Source organism: Ambystoma mexicanum, chromosome 1q (genome assembly GCF_040938575.1).
Source record: "Ambystoma mexicanum isolate Mex_15411 chromosome 1q, UKY_AmexF1_1, whole genome shotgun sequence".
In the NCBI taxonomy this organism is placed as follows: domain Eukaryota; kingdom Metazoa; phylum Chordata; class Amphibia; order Caudata; family Ambystomatidae; genus Ambystoma; species Ambystoma mexicanum.
Genome location: NC_090922.1, coordinates 187433492 through 187455888, shown reverse-complemented (window position 1 = coordinate 187455888; position 22397 = coordinate 187433492). Strand labels below are relative to the sequence as shown.

General features: G+C 49.1%; 1 protein-coding gene and 1 non-coding gene across 2 annotated transcripts in view; one reads left to right on the top strand and one right to left on the bottom strand.

Annotated features, from left to right (window-relative positions):
- The window catches only part of LOC138554053 (uncharacterized), an 887754-nt gene that overhangs the window by 439683 nt on the left and 425674 nt on the right, over positions 1-22397 (bottom strand). The gene's annotated exons all lie outside the window — the stretch shown is intronic.
- Positions 11127-11233, top strand: LOC138565199 (U6 spliceosomal RNA). The gene has a single exon (XR_011301104.1). It is a non-coding gene; the product is annotated as a U6 spliceosomal RNA (small nuclear RNA).

The window sequence follows — 22397 nt, the reverse complement described above, 5'->3', positions numbered from 1 at the left end:
GCCAGTTATAAAGGTTAAACAGGAAAGGGGAAAGACAGGCTCCCTGTGGAACACCACAGGTCAGCCACTCAGGGGTGCCCAAAATCCCTCTGCGGCAACACACGCCAACCTGGGCCCCAGGAAAGATTCCATCCATTGCACTGTTGATTGGGAGCAGTTAGCAATACCTCCCAACTTCTAGAGCAGAAGTCTACGGTCAATGAGATCAAAGGCTGCCGAGAGGTCGAGAAGCATCAACAGAGCTAACTTACCAGAATCCACAATGCTTACAAGATTGTTTCTAAGGACTAGCATTGCTGTTTCTGTACCATGTCTAACACGGAAACCAGATTGTAATTCACCAAATAGATTGTTTTTGTCCAAGTGGTTCTGAAATTGTAAATATGTTGCCCTGTCCACGATCTTTAGTAAAAAAACGGCATAATGCTGATGGGACGTTAGTTCCCTACCATTCCAGTGTCCAGGGAATATTTTTTAAGGATAGGCGTGATCCATACTTCCTTTAATGTGTCCGGAACCACTGATGATGCGAAAGAGGCATTGATAATGTTGGCGACATATGGGGCAAGATGAGCGATAGCATCCTGGATGATTATGGATGGACATACATCGCCAGTGCAATTGGTAGGCTTCCATTTTTTTACGATGTCTACGACATCTTCGTCCGATAGCTGGTTGAGAGGAAATTCAGGAGTGTTGTGATTAGGTGTGCGCAATTCTATTGGTACACTAGCCATCTCAAGATGGATAAGGGGGGCTGTCGCTCAGTGTACCTCAATAGTGGCCAGATAAGAATTTATTTTAGTAGGAAATCCTTGCTGGATTTTAGTGCACCACAGATCACTTTTGTCAACAGGGGGATGTGTGCTGGAACTCCCCTTATCTCCTTTAAGATGGTAAATAATTCCTTCTGATCAGATTTGGCAGAGGACATCCTATCTTCAAAATATTTATTTTTCTCAGTAATGATAGCTTTTTCATAAGTATTTTCAGCAGTCCGGTACTGGGAGAGGTTCCACTGGGACAGGGTCTTTCGCCATTTCCTTTCCTGGAATCTTTTCATTCTTCTGAGTTCCAGGATATTCTCAGAGAACCATGTTTTACCAGTGGTTTCAGTTTTAATCTTTTTAGTTATGATAGGCGCCAAGGTGTCGATAACCAATGAGGTTATTTTTGTATAAATTGTTCCACCAATATGCAAGGATAACAAGTCTTTGATGTTCTTAGATGTCCGGGGATGCACACGCGATACACTGAACGGATAAGCATGTGTCTACCCTTTGCTGACAAGTGCAGGTAACCCGCTGAACCCCATTCATGATAGGGATTGGGGATTGCAATTTTTTCACATGAACAAGGAATTCCCAGTAAGTGCAGGTCGTAAGGTTGCGTTGATTAAGTCCCTGCCCTTTCTACACACCAATAGTCGCTACTACCGATTGAATGGTTTAGTGAGGTCCTCAGATTGGCCCCGCTGGGGTCAGCAACGGCCTTGGCGGAGTGCCGAAAAGATGGTCAAACTTGACTATATAGAGGAAGTAAAAGTCATAACAAGGTTTGCGTAGGTGAACCTGTGGAAGGATCATTAACGGCAGAGCAGCCGGAGGGAGAGCTCGATTGTGACCCAGATGCGTACACACCCACAGCCTGGGACGCCCCTAGTGCTATGATCCAGCTAGCAGAGCAGTCCACGGCTGGGGCGCATGGAGGACCAGGCGCCGTGGAGCAGGATCCCTTCCAACGGAGGGGTCCATGACCCATAGGTGGAAAGGGATGTCCGGCAGGGTTGGGATGACCTGAAGGAACATCCCCAACCATGCACAGGAGAGGTAGACCCGAGTGCCCCCCTGCAAGCCGGCACCTGAGCTGCCATGGCGGCCAGGCGCTCCAGTCTCTCAGCCAGCAGCAGGTGGATGTTGGCAGGGTCCCCAATCCCGATTGGAAGGGAGGGCCGGAGTGGGGGCAGCCGGGAGTCAAGGGAAACCTGGCTGTTCTCGAAGGACACCTCCCCAGGCAGACAGGGGCCTGGCATGCTGGGCCAGCTTTGACCCATGGGGCAGCTGGGCCTATTTGACGGGCGGGCGACCTTCCCTCGTATCCAGGTACAGTCAGGTCGGTCACCTGGAATGGCGGATCCCCTTGTGGGACCGCTGCCTGTGTGCAACCGCCCCCCGCAGGGCGCGTTTCCTCTGTGGTGATGCACCGCAACCAGCTCCAGATCGGCTGGGAAGGTCCCGGGTGCAGGTGGCTCTCTGCTCGGGCAGAGTGTTATAACCCCAGGCAGCCATTTTGCCATGTCCACGGGTGCGAGGGAGATTGACCGCCGCCGCACCCTCCTATGGCAACTCTCCCGCCCCACTCGGGGGTCACCGCAGCGGCGTTGGGGTCCCCTGTTCCCGGTACGACTGTCGACTGTGGTGGCCTGTCCTCAGTATGTCCCACCAAGCTACCCCGCCGGGCGGGGAGGCTCACGATGGGTGCTAGGGGTCTGCGATGATGTTGGTTACCCACCCGACTCGTCTTGAAACACGGACTAAGGAGTGTAATACGTGTGCAAGTCAGAGGGCGGAACAAAACCCTGTGGCGCAATGAAGGTGAGGGCTGGCCATCACCTGCCCGTCTCGGCTGCTCAGTCAAGGAATTGGAGCATGAGCACATGTGATAGGACTCAAAAGATGGTGAACTATGCCTGGGCCATTTTGAGCATAACGTAGGGAGTGTGGATAGCACTGGAACAGTCTGGGAGGCCCTTGAGATGGTGGTTAGAGGAGCAGCGATGGGTAAGACTGGAGGCCTCAGGGGAGAGATTTTGGCTGAACTAGAGGGAGTAGAAAAGGAGGTCAAAAAGGCAGAAGCACGGGCAGGCGAGATGGGAGGAGAACTGGGAGATTTAACTATCTTGAGACAACAGTGTATAGCAATCTGGTAGAGGCTGGGGAAGCTGGACTATGGGAAGTATATACAGAGGCTACATGCAGAGGGGGACAAGCCCAGCAGGCCCCTAGCTTGGCTAACTAAACAGGAGGGCAAGCAGGAACCAATAAACGCAATTAAAAACTAACAGGGGGAGGTGATTAGGACCCAGGAAGGTATAAATACGGTCTTCTCGCTATTCTACGAGAAACTATACTCCCGGGTCCAGGAGGCAGAGGAGGGAGATATAGCTGATGCCTTGGCGGAAATCAACCTCCCACAATTAACAGAGGAGCAGGCCTGGCTGTTAGATGCGCCCCATACAGTAGAAGAACTTTCGGCAGTCATAGCCCAGCTACCGACAGGAAAGTCCCCGCGGCCCGATGGGTTACCAGGGGAATTCTACAAGAAATATAAGGACAGCCTGGCCCGAGACTACTGGAGACATTAGAAGAGGCATACGAGAGGGGACGGCTCCCGAGTAGTATGTCGGAATCCATAATACTACCAATACTGAAACCAGGGAAACCGCCTCTAGACTGCGGGTCCTATAGACCAATCTCCTTGATAAATCACGACTCCAAAATCCTCACAGCGGTCCTGGCCAACCGGCTCAAAAGGGTTATACCCATGCTGGTGCACCCGGACCAAACGGGGTATGTGCCGGTAAGGAATACCACGTGGAATCTCTGCAGACTCCACCACATCATAGATATAACGAATCAGGAAGAGGGGGAAAGCGCAGTGGCATCACTGGATGCCATAAAGGCATTAGACTTGGTGAACTGGGACTGGCTTCTGGGAGTGCTCGCCCACTTTGGGATAGGCGAAGGGTTCCTGCGTTGGATCAAGCTTTTATACAAGGATCCGAGGGCGAGGGTTAAGATGGCCAGACATGTTTCGGAGGAGTGGAGCTTAGCGTGGGGTATGAAGCAGGGGTGCCCACTGTCCCTGATGTTATATATCCTGGCACTAGAACCATTCCCAGCCTTTCTAAGAGCTGAGTACAGGGACACTGGAATAGTGATAGATGAGGAAGTACATCAAATATCAATCTATGCAGACGATAGGTTGCACTATGTCCAGAACCCACGGACTAACTTGCATGACCTGCGGGAAGCCCTGGGAGCATTTAGCAGGTTGTCGGGAATCACTATTAATAAAGAAAAGTCCTCGCTGTTCCCTTTGGCGGGCCTGAGAGGAGTGACACCAGACTGGTTCCCGGAACTGGGCCTCACATGGACCCCACTCACCTTCAGATATCTAGAAGTGGATACATACCATGACACTAAGGAAACACACAAGGCCAAAACGTAGTTGGCCCTGGATAAAATAGGGAAGGCCATGCAGTTTTGGAAGACACTACCGGTGGGGATGATTGGCTGGGCGGCCCTGTTGAAGATGACGGTCCTACCCCGTCTCCTGTATCATTTTACTAACATTACTTACAAAATCTCGGGGTCATTCTTCAAACTGCTACACACCATGACAAGGGATTTCCTGAGGGAGGAGGGAGAAACAGGATAGCACTGAACACAGTACAAAGGGGCTACGAGTGGGTGGGGGGGGCATCAGGCTCCCGGACTTTGAGCGATATTATTTGGCAGCTCAACTTCAATTCGTGGTGCAGTGGCTAGGCGAGGACACATTCATAGACTCAATACTTTTTCAACCGTCGCTACAGCGATATTACTTAAGAGAACTCTTGTGCACGGACACAGCTGCAGCCAAAGCACTCCCCAATATGGTTAAGCTGGGCCGAGCCCTAGGGTAAAGAGCGTGGAAACTCCAGAACATGAGGGACCCCTGCTCCAGGCAAATCCCCCTTGTGGGATTAGTGGATGCCCGCATTGCAAACCTGGCAAAGTTCAGAATACAGTGGGAAGACAAGGGAGTAGCCCAAATAGGAGATCTGTGGCAAAACGGATGCTGGGTGGACTTCCAGACCCTGTTAGAAGAGCAGGGCATACACAGGGGCCAATTCATATTGTACAACAGCATGGTCAGAACAATAAGGAGGTAGATGGGAGACCCTGCTGGAGGAGGATGACATAGGGGGGGCACTGGATGCATGGTACAATGTTTCGGAAGGGTGACACACAATGTACAGGCTTTACAAACAATTGCTATGAACTAACAACACAAGAGAATTACATGCACAAGCTAAATCGGAGGAAGAGCTTCAGAGACCCTTCAAGTATGAGGAATGGAACAGGGCCCTCCAGTATGCAAAGAAAGTCTCCAGGAACGTAAGGTTCAGACAGATGCAGTTCTATCTCTTACACAGAGCATAGGTAACGCCAAAAAGGATGTCAAGCATGGGGAATAGACAGACCTGGAGCAGCCCGCGCTGCGAGGCAGCGCTGGTGGAAATGTTGCACACGTTCTGGTCATGCCCAAGAATAACGATTTCTTGGGACACAATTAAGGAGAGAGCCCTGAAGGAGGGAATCCAAATGCAAGCATGGTCGCCGGCATCTTATCTCCTGGGCCTGTTCGCAAGAGGAGACAAGCAGAGAATGCACTTGGCAAAAATGAAAGACTTCATAACAATATTAGCAAAGTGCCGCATAGCAATGGCGTGGAACACAAGTGTGGGACCCTCGATAGAGGGGTGGTGGGCGGACCTGCTAAAATGGGCGATAGCCGAAATATCAGTGTGGACAAGGGCAATGCAAAGGGGAGAAGGCAACAGTAGGGCTAAGATATGGGCATGAACACCCTTGTGCAGAACCTGTTCGGAAGCAAGGAAAGGGACAGTATAGACGAGCCAGGTGACCTGGTTGAGGACTAACCGCACAACGGTGGAAGCCTGTGGACTACGGGCCGAAATGATTCAAGAAGGAGATGGCTGGCCCACTGACATTCGGGTGGAATACACAGAATAGCGTACGAACATCATGGATGGGAGAAAGGAGACCTAGCCGTGTACCGAGCAGATGAGAAATATTATGGACTCCATCTTGAAAGTGCCAGTAGAAATGTTTTGGGTGTTGTTTAAGTGGTTTTGTATTATGTTTTGTGTTGAAAATACAAATAAAAAGGTTAAAAACAATTTTAAAAAACTATGCCTGGGCCGGGTGAAGCCAGAGGAAACTTTGGTGGAAGTTTTTCTCAGGATAGTTGGCACTTGGAAACCCTAGTTTTATCTGGTAAAGTGAAGGATTAGAGGTCTTAGGCCCGAAACGTTCTCAACCTATTCTCAGACTTTAAATGGGTATGAAGCCGGGCATCGAATGCGAGTGCCCAGTGGGCCACTTTTGGTAAGCAGCACTGGCAATGAGGGATGAACCGAAAGCCGTGTTAAGGTGCACAATGCTGATGCTCATCAGACCCCAGAAAAGGTCTTGGTTGATTTAGACAGCAGGACAGCAGGACAGTGGGCATGAAGTCGGAATCTGCTAAGGAATGTGTAACAACTCACATGCCAAATCAACTAGCCCTGAAAATGGATGGCGCTGGAGCATTGTGCTGGCACTGAGAGCCACAGGGCTAAGCTGCGACGAATACGCGGGCCGCTGCGCTGTGCATGGAAGCCTGGGGAGGGTTCGGGCGGAGGCACCGCAGGCACAGACATTGGTGGTAGTAGCAAATGTTCCAGCGAAAACTTTGAAGGCCCAAGTGGAGTTCCCTGTGAACAACAGTTGAACATGGGTCAGTCAGTCCTAAGAGATGGCGGAGCGCCATTCGGAAAGGGACAGGTGATGACCTCCATTGCCCCCAACCCTCAGCCGATCGAAAGGGAGTCAGGCTGAGATCCCTGAATCCAGAGTGGCAGGGATGGGCACCGTTGCAGCATCTAGTGCAGTAACGCAAATGATCTCGGAGAAGCCGGCGTGAGCCCTGGGGAGTGTTTTCTTTTCTTTGTGAAGGGCAGGGCACCATGGAATGGGTTTGCTCCGAGAGAGGGCCCCGAACCTTGGAAAACGTTGCAGCTCTGGTGGCATCCGATGAGCTCTTGCTGGTCCTTCCAGGGGAGATGGTGTAAATCTCGCACCAGGCCATACCCATATCAGCAGCAGATTTTCCAAGGTGAACATCCTCTGGCATGTTGGAACTATGTAAGTATGGGAAGTCGGCAGGTCAGATCCATAACTTCAGGATAAGAATGGGCTCTTGGGGCTGGTTGGTCTGGCTGGGGTTGTGAAGCGTGGCTGTGTGCCTGCTGCAGCTGGACGAGGCATCTCCCCCCACAGGCGGTGGCGACTCTGGATGTGAGCCAGGCCCTTCCTTTGGATCGCCCCAACTACAGTGGTCGCCTCTCTCCGTTCCCCTCCCGGGTTTCGGGCCCAGTGTTTTGTCTCGCCCGATGCCTAGCAGCTGACTTAGAACTCATGTGTACCAGGGGAATCCAACTGTTTTAATTAAAAACAGCATCGCGAAAGCACGCAGCAGGTGCTGACGCAATGTGATTTCTGCCCAGTGCTCTGAATGTCAAAGTGAAAAAGTTCAATGAAGTGCGGGTAAACGGCGGGAGTAACTATGACTCTCTTAAGGTAGCCAAATGCTGAGTCATCTAATTAGTGACGTGCATGAACAAATGAACACGATTCCCACTGTCTCCTAGCTAGTATCTAGCGAAACCACAGCCAAGGGAACAGGCTTAGCAGAATCAGCGAGGAAAGAGGACTCTATTGCGCTTGACTCTAGTCTGGCCGTGTGAAGACACATGAGAGGTGTATGATAATTAGGAGGCCCTCTGGCAGTGAAATACCAGTACTCTTATAATTTTTTCATGTACCCAGTGAGGCAGGGGGGCGAGCCCCATGGGGCTTTCGCATCTGGCTTCAAACACCTGGTACCCACCGGAGCGACCCGCAGCGGGGACAGTGGCAGGTGAGGAGTTTGACTGGGGCGGTGCACCTGTCAAACGATAACGCAGTTGTCCTGAAGCAAGCTCTGGGATGAAAGAAACCTCCTGCGGCTCAGAAGGACAAAAGCTTGCTTGATCTAAATTTTCAGTATGAATACAGACTGTAAAAGCCGGGGAGTGCTCTTCTCCCTTCCTGGCCAGCCTAGCAGACCATATGGCCTTGGCCCAGCCAGCAGCAGAGTGGCAGGCCCAAGCCCAAGGGAGGCAGGGAAGAGAGGCTGGGCCTTGGATGCGGGCGGAAGCCTTCACTCCAGGGCACAGCGGTGGCAGCTTAAGACTTGGAGGGTGGCCTTAAGGCATGTACAACCTCATGGCCACCTGGCCAATCTGGTCAGGGAGTACCGTCCCGGGCTATCTGGTCCTTAGGCTTGGTCCGATCGCCCATCTGGCTGGGGCGGTCAAACCATTTGGCCCGAAACAAGGCTGGCCCGGCTGACTCCTACATTTGTTTCCGTCTGGGTTCCATACGCCCCCAGATGGAAAGTGTCTTCATGCGGGGCGGATGTATGGCCCAGGCGGCGGACACCTCCTCTGCCACTGGACCAGTGTCCCCAGAAGGCAGTGAGCAATCCCTCTGAGGAGACCAGAGTGCCCCTGTGCAGGTGGTGCCCAATGGGCCTGAGTGCAGGACGAAGCCGGCATCTGAGTCCCAGGCGGGAACTGAGGTCCAGCGGGAGTCCCATGGGAGAGCCGTCAAGGCTCCACAAGATGGACTGCGGCCCCCTGGGTTGGCATCCTAGAGCATGTGGCCATAACCGACTGGCCCCAGAGGGTCAGGGCAGAAGGCAAGTACCACTAAACACAGCAGCTGGACACCCAGATGTATGATAAGGCAGTCAGGGCGAGTCCCGGGTCCTGGCCAGGGCTCCAAGAGGCAGGCTGGGGTGTTCTGGGTTGGCACCCCACAAGAAACATTTGTGAGCGCTCACCCCCACCTGGCCATGGCAGAGGTCCCGCGCACCCTGGTGGTGGCCCTGGTGCCCTCCAGAGGGAAAAGCTCTAAATCTCACTGGCTGGCCGGTGGTGGTGTTCCTGCCCTTGCATGCCCTAGACTTATACCAAGGTCTAAGCTCTTATCACCTCGAGACTAGATCCTCGGGGGCCACCCTCTGCTGTAGCCCCCTTCCCCAGCCATGGGAGCCCAGCAGCAGCCAACATGGGCGATAGAGCCACCCGACCCTCCCAGCCAAGTTTCCTAGTTCCATCCAAGCCAATCCTGCTTTTTGCTTCCAGTTGCATGCTGGAACTTGTAGTTTTGTTTATCTAATTGCAAGGGTGGGCCTACAAGACGTAGCATGCAGTGCGAAAAAAGATTCTGCATGGAACTGCAAAACTTGTCGGCTATGTATTAAGCATATACTCAAACCATCATAAATTTATATAAAACCTGTGTAAAAGCTAATACATGAATTACAGTGACTCGACAACTTATTTGGAACTTATCTTAAATCACTACTGTCAAAGAACCACTTCACCAATTATCAAACAAAAATTAACTGTTCTAATGCACCTAGAGAACTAGTCAAACTAGTTGCAAGCTACAATAATTCAGCAGCGTCCAGCCCGATATGATCATGTCTCACTCCTTTCGTTTTTTACAAGTATTTGATCAGGGGTAATATCTACTGTCAGAAAAAAAGATTCCACTAGTACAAACCCTTAACATTTCCAAACTCCCCCACCTATGTTGCTTTATCAAATATCTCCTTAACATTAAAACAGATGTCTTGCTGTTAAAACAATGCTTTCCCAGCATTTCTGATGTTTAGCCGCATTCTATAACTTTAGAGTTTACATACATTCGCTGTGCTTCTCCTTCAATAACACATTTTTCTTCTTTAATAGGTTTGGCATAAAGCCTGCTTTTTAATCTCATTGTATCACTCACCTTAAAATATCTTCATGCCTGGAGCACCTTCCTATGTGTATACATTCTATATTTAGGGCCTGCAGCGTCTACTACATCTTGTAAAACTATTAAATGTGAATTACAGAAGGACCTTTGAGATGTGCAGCTAGTAGCTCATAAGGCAAATCTATGTGATTTTGTTTAAGGTGATGTGAGTCTTGTCACCCGTTCTCAACAGAGCCTTTTCTCCACCCCTATGGGACTGTCCAGGACCCTCCAGCAGGGTCTGTGGTAGGAATAGAGGTTGGGAAAAGCATATACCTGTCACTCTGCAGCAGTAAAGAGAGCATGCAATCAACCCCCTGCAGTGGGCAGCCATTCTGAGTCATCTGCACAGGAGTGGCTTACTGATGTCACATATATTTTATTGATGGTTCGCTGCTCATACCTTCCAGTAACCCTTGGTATGTTCATTAAAGACATGCACCATTTATAACATAGCAATACACAGTATTTCAAATAGATGCCCCACTCTTAAAGTTCATGCTCAAATGCTTCTGACAACATTCTAAGCAATGAACACTCAATGAATGCTTTTTACACTCTCATGTATAATGTACATCTTTTCATTATGAGGGATAAGCAAGTAAGAAACATTGCTACCATTATAGTCACTACACACAACACACTTAAAATGCAAAAAGTCAATAATCAATAAGCAGCAATCATTGTCATTGCCTCTACGTCTACTCAAGACTCAGACTAATCAACCTTCTCCGTGATATAGCCACCTTAAAAACAACTACCTGCCTCACCAGGTCTTGCTAGGCAACCTCACAAATCTTGCTGCGCAGTCTTCATAAACGCACCTGTCCTTTTAATACCGTATTTATTTTCCAATGTGATGGAAAAGAAGGGTAAAACACAATTCATACTCACTACTCCTTAGCGGTAGAAGGTAGGGAGGATAGCTCAGGGGCAATGCGCTCGCCTTGGAAGCAAGACGATGAGCAGAAACACAGATTCGATCCCTGGGTCTGTGCTTAGAAACCTCTGGGTATTAAGCGCATTGTAAAGAACTTCCTCGGCACTTGGTGATCTCAATGTCACTGGGCCTAGTAGGATTGTTGTCTTGTCCTGCCCTGCTCACCTCCTTGTTGCTCCTTGAAACACTTGTGTATGGGCGCGCTATAAATAAAATATCAAATCATATCATATCATATCAATGGAGGAGTGAGCCCATGCCTGTGGTCTTCACAACCCGAAAACAATATAAAAAATTCACCAATCAAATCACCATGGTCTCTTTCATCAAAAAGCAGCAAAAATAGATAAAAATGCTTCAGAAAGAGTCAATATCAATCTGGATCAACCATGATGCCAGCATCAGCCAATTCAGAATAAGATCTGTCCATAGGTGGTGAGCTGTTTTGCCTTGGTTACAAATGTAGAAATACTCCCCATATAGCTCAGTCAAAAACAATAGTTAATGTGCTCGCTTCGGCAGCACATATACTAAAATTTAAACGATACAGAGAAGATTAGCATGGCCCCTGCGCAAGGATGACACGAAAATTTGTGAAGCGTTCCATATTTTCTTTTGTAAAGCACTTTGGCGTAAAGCACTATATAGAAATGTAATAAATACAAATACAAAGTCTCAAAAGCAAAGAGAAAAAGTCCTCTTGCTACTCAAAAAGCCATGAAATTTAGTTTCAGTGGCTTTTAAAAAGTTAGGCAGGAAAAGTGTGTCAAGGAGTTCCCCCCTTCTCACCTGGGTCCGCAGTTTACCGGTGTCTTCGATCGCTGCCTTCTTGCGAACGCTCCTGGTTTTGAACAGCGCTGCTCGAGTCTCGGCTGGTTCCAGGTTGCGTTTAGTTCCGGGAGCGCGGAGTCCAGGAATCCGGGAGTCTGGAAAGGCTAGAAATGCTCGGAAACAGGAAGGGGGAAAGGGTAAGGAGCGGGTAATAACACTGGGACAAAGGAAACAATACCGCAAGCTACGAACACACGTCTGGGGCTACTCTGCAATAGCATTGAGAAACGGGGAGCCGCGGAAGGCGTGGTCTATAAATAGATCACGCCGCGCTCAGTGCATGGAGCGAGCAAGGGCTTCAGCTCTGGACGGCCATGTTGGAAGTAGTACGGAACGTAAGCCCCGTTGAGACAAGGACCAGGAGGTCCAAAAGGGGCGTGATCTGAAGTTCATGACAAAGTGAGGGTTTAGCCCCTCCCTGCTCAAGAGCGTTTCAATGGGAAGAGGTTCCAGCCAGGCTATAGGTGTCTTCCAGATCTCGTTCATCAGCCTCCTGTCTTCTTCCAGCCCTGGTTAGAACAGCCCCTTCTCTCCCAGAGTAAGCTCATTTTATAGACACTGCCCACTGCTTAGCTCACTTTCTACCAATCAGAGTAAGGAGAAGAAGGCAGCTGAAGTCACTTTCTACCTTTCAGTGTCAAGAGTAAAGATGCTTCTGAGGTCATCCTAATACAGTCAACATTTTACAGGAGTATGTTGCTTGTTTATAGCTAAGGCAAGGCCAACAGTAAATTGCTGTTACCCTTCATCCACTTACAAACATCACAGGAAGTGCTGTAGTGCCTTAGTTCATTTTCAATTACTGCTATTTTAGTTTTGTTTACTATTACCGAGACACTTACTGCACTTCCCAGATTCTCTGAAGTGCGCCTTAGTAATATTGTTTATGTTTTTGTTCGCAATGTTCCAAAACACTGGCACGCTTCCCATACCACCAAACATAATTCTCTGTTATTTAATAGTGCATTGGGAGCTCTTTCGCATCACATCGCCTGAATGTAATTGTAAATGTGTTTTCAAAAAATGCTCACGTTTAAGAAATATGACTATAGGCTTGGAATTACGCTCAGACATCAAGCTCTAAACATCACCAAACATGAACTAAACTGAAAATACATGTGACCTCCCCACCGCCCAATGAGCCATAAAACAAGCCATGGAGGCATCTTAGGAATCATGTAAATAAGAGTAAAGAGACAAAAGAACTTAAGAAGCATAACATATGACTTTTTCACTATAAAGTGTTCACTCAGGGTCCTCATGTGTTACTAATTACTAAAACATAAACATGTATCTTCTTGAGAAGAGCCAGCTGCAGCATGTACTGGCCAGCAGACAATTTTCTGTCGCTGATGGTTCCTGATGTATGTCTGTAGATGAATCAGAGATGGGTAGATGTTTGTCACACAAAAGGTTCCTAACATTTCTCATCTGTTTGTCAGGATACAGCTTTGGTGCATTGAACATGTTTTTTATTACTTGTTACGACAAAATAAAAAGATGATCAGGATGAATCCAGCTGCGATAATGTAGAACACAGGTGTACTCCCCAAGCCTATATTTCCAAAGAAGTTCAATAAGTTTTTCAATGGGTTGAAAGAAAAGATTCTATGTGATCCGGCCATGGCTGATTTTGCCGCGGCCGGAAATTTCGCATGAGAAAGGTGCGAACTATCAAAGGTTTGCACCTTTCTCATGCAAACACACATACATACTACGGAGGCTGCAGGGGTTTCCTTCGCAACCCCCGCTCACTATACTGTAGAGTATAGTGAGTTGGGTGTTGCGGGGGACACCCCTGCAGGCCCCGATTATTTGGGGTTTTTTTTCGGGTGTGCTGCGGGGGTGTCCCCCGCAACACCCCGCTCACTATGCCACACAATATAGTGGGCAGGGTTTTGCGGGGGACACCCAAGCAGCCACCGCAGTATTTTTTACATTTTTTTTACTTACATGCAATGCTACCACCAAAGGTTTGAACTTTTGGTGTTCGAACCTTTGGTGATAGCATTTTTAGGTCGTTTTGTACGGTCAGACCTTTTTTTTTCGGTCCAATCGTACACAACCAAAGAAAAGACTGGTTTAATCAGCCAGTTTGTAAAGGATCCCAGGATAAAGATCCCCATTTTTGGTTTGGATCTTTCCAGTAGGGCTTGAATCTCCGTTGGGCAGTCTGGTGTTCTCTCCAGCAGATTTCTGCCCATTTGCAGTGCTCTGTTTGATGCTTCCACTAAGGTTTCTGTGGTGCTAGTGATGTGTACTTTCATATTCAGGAGGCATGCCAGTTTCAGCGACACCTGCGGGAACTACAGAGGCGATAGTTTCACTACAGGCCGATTTAATAGCACCAGTTCAGTACGCACTGGGGGATGAAGGATGATGTTGCAGCATTTTATCACCTTTGAGACAGTGATCAAGCTGGCAATCCCCACAGTCATACCACAGCATGAAGCATTGAACCGCATGATGTAGGATCCATTAGGTAGCAGTAGAGCTTTGCTACTAAAGGTTTCCAGTCGAATTGCGCTCAGGGTACATTTGGTTGAGTTTCAATTCTGCTCACTTGGACTGATCTTGGAAATGTCCTGGCATCTTGCACGGTGTTCCCACACAGTCCTTCAAGGAGTACAGATGAACAGTAGAGTCCACCAGCATCACACATACATGGTATAAGGCACCTCATAGATGGCTTGTATCCATTGCTTGTCTACCTGGTGTATGGTGCCCCAGGACAGCAGTTTCTCACACAACAGAGGTGTCGTTGCTGGCACAGGAAGGATAAATTACTTGCCGTAATTTTCTTTCTATGGATTCTTCTCCTGCAGATTCTTCATCTGATAGATATCCTCATCCAGCTCTGCTGCTCAGAAACATTTGGACAGGGGGCGTAGTGGACCTCGACTCGGCCATCGGTCGTTGATTCATCTTGCTCGTTGCTCCATCATTGGCTCCGGACATGATGAAAGTTGTATATATACCACATCACTATGCCCCGTACCTCAGTTCCCCCTTTTTTCCCAGGGCTTAAATGCTTCAGAGGAAAACAATGGGAGAAGGCGAAGGCTAATCAGCCTGTAAGAAACTTGACAACGGGAAACATCCCAAAGGGTGAAAACCCCAAGAATTAAGGAAAAGAAGAGAGAGAGTTTTTTTTTTTTTTATAGGTATGCAACTAGCCAGAAAGGAGCAGTCACCTCAGAGCCATCACCAGGCATCCCTTCACTTAGACAGATGTGCCAAGCCACAAGAACTTTCTGAGCGGGATGGAAGGGAGGGGCGATGGAGAATCTGCGGGAAAAGAATCCATTGAAAGAACATTACGGTTATAATTTCTCCCTCAATGGATTACTTTTCTCCCACAGATTCCTGATCTGATAGAGTCCCCAAGCAGTTAGGATGATGGAGGTGGGTGGAAAGTGTCATAGTAGCAGATTTTGCAGCACTGCCCTATCAAAACGTGCATCTGCCCTGCATGCAACGTCCAGACAATAGTGCCTGGTAAATGGGTGCAAGGATGACAATGTGGCAGCACGGCAAATGTCCCTAATGGGGACTCCCCTGTAGTCTGTAGATGCTGAGACTCCTCTTGTGGAGTGTGCCCTGATTCCGGAAGGAAGCTCTTTACCAGCAGATTGGTAGCACTCTGCGATGCAAAGGATAATATATTTTGCGAAAGAGTCTGTTTTGTTACGGTTAGACCCTTGCGAGACAAAGAATGGGCCGTGAATAGCTGGTCAGATTTTCGGGACTCCCATTTCCTAGCGACGTAGAAGCTCAGGCTCTTTTAGGATATAAACGGTGGAACTGTTCCTCCTCCTTAGAGCAGTGCGGTGGAGGGTAGAAGACCGGTAAATCTATGGACTGAGAGAGGTGGAACTTAGGGGAAACTTTCTCCTGAAAAAACGGTATCCAGTCATTGCATCAAATACAAATCATTGAATGACAAAAGTATTGAAAAAAATGCATTAAAAAAGCATTGAATGCATTTTTTTCAAAGGTAAAGGTTTTATTTTAATTAAAATGCATTCAATGCTTTTTATTGTTGCTTTTTTTGATACTAAGGCATTCAATGCTTTGACATTCGATGCAATCACTATAAACCAACAAAAACACAGGAATGGGGACTTGCAGCACAATGCCTGCAAATCACTAATCCTCTTGGCTGACGTGATCGCAACCGAAAAGGCTGTTTTCAAGGACAACAGTTTCAAGGAACAGGAATGCATGGGCTCAAACGGAGCCGCCATAAAAAATTTCATAACCAGATTTAAGTCCCAGTCCAGGAAAACAGCATTGCAAAGAAAGAACCTTGATCTGGAGACCTTTTAAACACAGACAAGGCCGCCAAATATCCTTTGAGTGTGGTAACCTGAAGGCCTGCTGAGGCCAGTGAAAGAAGGAACTCCATCACTGTAGTGGTAGGACAAGAGATGGGATCGATCTCACGTTCCCTGCACCACGCCTCAAATCTTCTCCACCTGCACGCATACAGAGATCTTGAAGACAGTCTGCATGCATCCATCAACTCCTTGAGTAACTCCTCCAAGAGGTCCCAGTCATCATACCTCATCCTCTCAAGAACCCCACATATAGGTTGAGGGACTCTGGGGTCGGGTGGAATATCCGACCTTCCGACTGGGTCAGGAGATCCAGGTGCCGAGACAACCAGTGAGGCGGATAGATCCAAAAGATCAGAGTACCATGTTCTCCTCACCCAGTCTGGGGCGATCAAGATCATGGTTGCTCGAAACCTCTTCAGCTTCCTGAGAACCCATGGAATGATGGGAATTGGGGGGAGAGGGAAGGTCCAATCCACCTGAAACGCATCCCCATTGCACCGCTCGCTGGGAATTCCCTTGAGCAAAACTGTCTGCACTTCCTGTTGGATTCCATGGCAAACAGATCCACTGCTGGGGTACCTCAGAGAGAGAAGACCTCTTCCAGGACTTCCTGGCACACTTCCCCCTCGTGTGAGACTGTGCTCTGCCTGCTCAGAGCATACGCCAAACCGTTCTCGGACCCCACCAGATGAACTGCTGAGACCGAGATCCGGTTCTCCAGAACCACAGCTGCATTGCCTCTCTGCAGAGGGGAAGGGAGCACACACCACCTTCTTTGTTCAGGTAGTGCATAGCCACTGTGTTGTCCGTCAGAATCAGGACATGTTTCCCCTTGAGAAACGGGACAAAAGCTCTCAGGACTAGCCTGATGGCTCGCAACTCCAGCCTGTTGATGTGCCACCTGACTTCTGTTGGCGACCAAAGGCCACTCACCTGCACATCTTCGCAGTGAGCGCCCCAACCCTTCAGAGATGCATCTGTGACCACCCAGGCCAGCGGCCAAGCAGGCCAGAAGGGTTCCCCTACCAAAAGATTGCTGCGGTAGGTCCACCAGTTGAGGTCGTGGAGCACTTGGCTGGACACTTGAGAGGATCCGTGATTGCTCCAAGGTACTGTGACCACTGACCCCTTTGGAGCCATTGAAGGGATCTAATGCGAAGCTGGCCCCTGGCACCAGACAATTACAGAAGGCCATGATACCTAAGAGGCCGGAGGAAGGAAGCCGCCAGTAAAGTGGCGTGATTCTGGAACAAGTGTACCAACTGTGCTATGTTGCAGACTCTCTCCTGGGGAGGGAAAGCCTTCCCCACCCGGGTGTCTAGAACTGCTCCGATGAACTGGAGTCTTTGGACTGGCGTCACATGGGACTTCTTCATATTCAGGGAGAATTCCAGCCTGTGCAGTAGAAGACAGGTGTCCTCCAGATGAGACAAGACCTGCCCCGCCAACTTCCCTGGGATCAGCCAGTCATCCAGGCATGCAAATACATTGACCCCGGATCTCCTGAGGTGAGCTGCGACTACCGCCATGAGCTTGGTGAAGACCCTTGGAGTGGAGGTTAACACAAAGGGAAGCACTTTGAACTGATAGTGCTTGTCCCCTATGAAGAACCTTAGGAACTTCCCGGGCTTTCGATGTATTCGGCACATGAAAATAAGCATCTTGCAGATCTTTTGACACCAGCCAGTCCTGAAGTCCGAGAGTGTGGAGAATTTCACTCAATGTCACCAACCTGAATTTGTCTTTCCTCAGAAACTTGTTCCCAGCCCTGAGGTTCAGAATGGGACGGAGACTCCTCCTTTCTTGGGTACCAGTAAACACTGGGAATACCAACCCGACCCTCTCTAATCGGGAGGTACCTCTTCCACAGCACCCTTCGACAACAGGGCACACAGTTCTTCCTGGAGCTCCTGTCCCGGTTGGATTGGAGGTGGTGGGGGTCTGTCCGTTGGTTTCCTTAAGAAGGGCAGACAATGACCCCACTGAACAAGCTACAGGGCCCAGGCATCGGAGGCAATCTCCTGCCACTTGGGGCAATGTTCTGCCAACCGTCCACCAACCGGCAAATCGTGGAAGGGGCAATCAAAGCGGCTTAGAGTTTGCTGGCCTCTAGAATCCCCTCTGCCTCTTCTGGGATGTGAGAAACTCCTCTACCACTGCCTGGCTTATGGGAACTGCGCTTTTCCTGCCAAAAGGCACATAGCGCCTGTAGCCTCTGCCCCTAGAGACAAAGCTGAAGGCAGGTTTAGCCAGCTGCACAGCTAGGCCCAGCGATTTTGCAGCTATTTTAGACTCTTTGAACTTTGCCAGAGTCCTTAGCCTTCTGGCCAAAAAGAAACTCTGCCTCGAAAGGCATGTCCAGTAGCCTATTCTGGACGTTCGTGGAGAAGCCAGAGGTTTTTAGATAGGCTTGCCTTCTCAGTACTATCGCCGACCCCACTGAACGGCCAATGCAGTCGGCCACGTCCAGGCCCGTTTGCAACAACTGCTTGGCTACCTCCTTCCCATCTTCCACCAGCTGTGTAAACCCATCCTGCATTTCGCCTTCGGGGATGTACTGCGTTTCTTGGTCCATGGCTTTCCATAAACCAAAAGAGTACTTTGCAAATCCACCGGCCACATTGCTGGCTTTTAACGCCATGCTGCCAGAAGTAAAGACCTTCTTGGCCATTGCGTCCAACCTTTTACCCTCACTCTCCAGAGGCAGATTAGAAGTGGATGCCACAGGTCTGGTGGTGATTGTGGCTGCTTGCATAACAAGCCCTTCTGGAGTATGGTGAGAAGCCAGGAAAGATGGAAATCCTCTTGCCGGCCTGTAGTTTCGTGTAAAATTAGAGTTTACTGGGAAAATGGAGCAAGGATTCTGCTACAAGAGGGCTTAGGGGGTCTGCCATTGCCGGGTTAAGTGCCATGCTATGTTCATTCACAGGACCTTAATCCAAGGTATCAGTCAATTCATAGCCCAGAACAGGGGCTGAGGAGGACTTCAAACCTAAGGTGTCTACCACTCTTTCCACCAAGGTCCTAAATTTAGCATGGGTCTGCTTGTAAGGCTGGCCCTGCTGAAATTCAACCTCTGGAGACTTGTTCAGGCCACTGGCGTTGTGTAACCCTTGAGCTAAAGCCAACAGGTCAGCTTGGTCATCGAAAAAATCGACACTTCCCGATCCTGTATACATGGGATCAGTGTCCCCCTGGTCATTGTCCTGGTCGATGTCATGGATTCGAAGAACCCTGACCTGGAGAGCAAAACAAAAGATCAGTCGCCGATAGTCAGCGGCAAGGGTCTTTCTTTCGATGCTGATGGAACGGGCACCGGCGTCGATCAAGGCTTGAGTAATGCCGTGACGTTAGGGATGCCAACCTGTCGACGTGCAAGAGATGGACCAGGCATCGATGGTTTATGCACCTTTTTTGACATCGAGCCCAAAGGTCTCTCCGATGTCGATGGCATCAACGGATTGGCGTGCGTGGGCTGAGGAGTACCCAGCGCCGGTTTCACCGCCGAGGCTTGCTGTTCGGGGGGCTAGGGGGAGGGCACCTGCAGCAGCCTGATTTTTAAATATTTCAAGAATTTCTTTTTTTTAATTGTTCACTTTCCTTGAGTGGTCGGCCCAGCCGAGGGCTTACCTTTTTCTGATGATAAGCTGGACTTGTGTCGATGATGTCTCTTCTTTTTATGTGATGAGGACGAGGAAGAGTGACTTCTCCAGTGTGACCGCTTTTTGTTTTTTTGCCAATTCTTTTCCCTCTCCTTCTCCGGGTGAGCCCTTCCGTCTTGTCCTCGGAAGACCGGACAAGCGACCGTGCCAGAGATTTCCGGGACAGTCAGCCCAAAGCAAGTTTGACGGCCCGCTCACAGATAGATTTTGGCTGCATTTTGGAGCACGGCGCACATCCCTCTGTGTCGTGTTCTGCACCCAGACAACACAGACAAATGTCGTGCAGGTCGGTCACCGACATTTTGGAATGGCAGTCAGTGCACCTCTTGAAGTCTGAAACCCGATGGCAGGACATCGCGGTTGAGGAATTATGACAAAAATTTGACGATTTAGTCACAAACGCAGAGTCAAAGACTCAATGTTGTGTTCCAGAAGCAGCGGGCAAGCGCACGGAAAAAAGGAACTGAGGTATGGAGCGTAGTGACGTGGTATATATACGATGACTGACGCCATGTCCGGAGCCGACGATCGAGCACCGAGCAAGATGGATTGATGATCGACGGCCGAGTCGTGGTCCTTTACGTCCCCTGTCAAAAATAATTCTGAGCAGCAGAGCTGGACGGGAATATCTATCAGATGAGGAATCTGGGGGATAAAAGCAATCCACTGAAATGCTTTTATGCCCTCATCTATGTATGTGGTAGAGCATGTTAACGTTGCTACCATTTTTTGTACAGTCTGCTGTCTTGCAGACTGATCGGCAAGCGCATTGCCTGCACTTTACACAGAATTATTTCTGTTTGCTTTTGTATGCATAAGGCAGATGAGAGGTCTAGCCTTTTTGATGTCCCATACCTTTTGCCATATTTGTTTTGGACAATATTGGCTTCCCTTTAGAATCTCTGAATGTGTTGGCTTGTCACCATTAAAGGCCAAAATAATGACCTTGTTCTACATGGTCTGAATCAGATACAATACAAGTGGGCTTATGTGGGTCAATTTGTCCCAGTGCAAGGAGAAGGCCTTGTAACTCACCAACCAGAGTTGATATATCCCCTAAATGTTTTGTTTGGGTATCCTTGTGTTCATTCAAATCATCACATATCCAGCATGACTATATATCTTCTAAGCAGTATTGTATTGAACTTGAGAATCGCCCTGGACTTTTAGCCATTCACATGGTTGTCTACAGTGGCGTAACACAAGGTCTGGGGCCCCCCCTGCAAGCCATGCTGACGGGGCCCCCCAACTCGGCAACAAATCACCAGTAGCGCCACACTCTAGGCCGTCCTAGATTACTACGCTTGCGCAATACGCACAAGCGTGTTGCTGAAGGGGTATGCCACACACTGCACTAGGAGAAAGATATAAATATGTGTTTTAATGCAATGTACAGCAAACTTTCTGAGAAAAATTGGCTAAAAAGCCACAGTGTTTGCTATTGTTGTGTAGGGTAACAGCAATCCAATGCATGCAAGTCACCAACAGTGCACATGAACATTAATGCTTTGCTATTAAAAATGCCATGCCACAATAAAAACATGTCCAACTGGCTGCACAATGTGGACCAGTGTAGACACATAATAACATTACAGTAAAGCATGCCAGGCCACATTAAGACATGCCTAGACTGATTGTACCGAAATGCCAGTTGAAGCAATAAGACTCACCAAGAAGAGAGCACACATTCAAGCTTGCATCTCTGCGGCCTCTAATAACACAGCCAAACTCTTTAAAATCTGCAAGGAACAGGCCAATCCTGTTGCGGTTTCTACCTCTCCTGTTCCCTCAACAGACCCTCTGTACCTTTGGCCTCTCGCTTCTCCGCTAAAACTCAGGACATCCTGTCCACTATCTCTCTTCCTCTCCCTCTTCCTCTCTCGGCCCCTTCTGGGCATCTCTCCCTCTCCTCCTCCTTTCTCTTCTTTCTCTCTAACACCTGACGAGGTTTCTAGACAAGTCCCATCTATGGAAGTGTCTGCGAAACAGGTGCTCGCCTGCTCCTCCAGAACCATTAAGGACCACATTGACACCCTTGATCCAGCCTTGGCCGATTTCTGTACTCATTCTTTTGCCACTGGAACTTTCCCCCCTACCAAACTCTTGGAAAAGCTGGACAACTGCCAGTTTACTCTCCACACTGAATCTGTTGGTTGTCTCCATGACCATCAGTCTGGCTTAAGAGCTGCCATAGGCAGGGAAACTGCTCTCCTGAAAACGTGTAAAGATCTGCTCTCTAACCTTGATTCCAGCATTCCTTCTGTCCTCATCATCCTGGAACTTTCCTCTTGCTTTCGACACGGTCAACCACGCCATCCTGATCAATTGACTCTGTGAGAATCTGGGCATCATGGATCAGGCCCTGGAGTGGCTGACCTCCTTCCTCTTGGACCGCCCCTCCCAGGTCCAACTTGGTCCCTTTCACTCCGCCACCTCGCTCTACATGTAGCGTTCTCCAGGGCTCTATCCTCTCACCCTGGTTTTTCAACCTCTACTTGGCCCCTTTGACCCACCTGATCTCTACCTTCTCCACTAACATACAGTGTTATGCGGATGACACTCAGCTTTCCTTCCTCTCTCGCTCATTCCTGGTGTCATCTTCAACTCAACTCTCTCTTTCTCTCCGCGCATCTCGGACGTCGCCAAGAAGTTTCACTACCAGCTGCACCTCCTCAAAGGGACTCTTCAATTTTTCACTTTCCCCCAGAAGCTCACTGTCTCCAGAGCTCTGGTTCTCTCTAGGGTGGACTCCTGCAACAGCCACTTTCTCAAACTGCCTTCCTCTACTCTCCGCCCTCTGCAACTAATCCAGAACAGGACTGTGAGACTTATCCTTGGCCTCAAGCCCAGGGACTGTATCTCTCCAGCCATGAAATCTCTCAACTGGCTCTCAGTGGCTGCAAGGATCAAGTTAAAGACCCTTTTCATTGTCCACAAGGCTTTC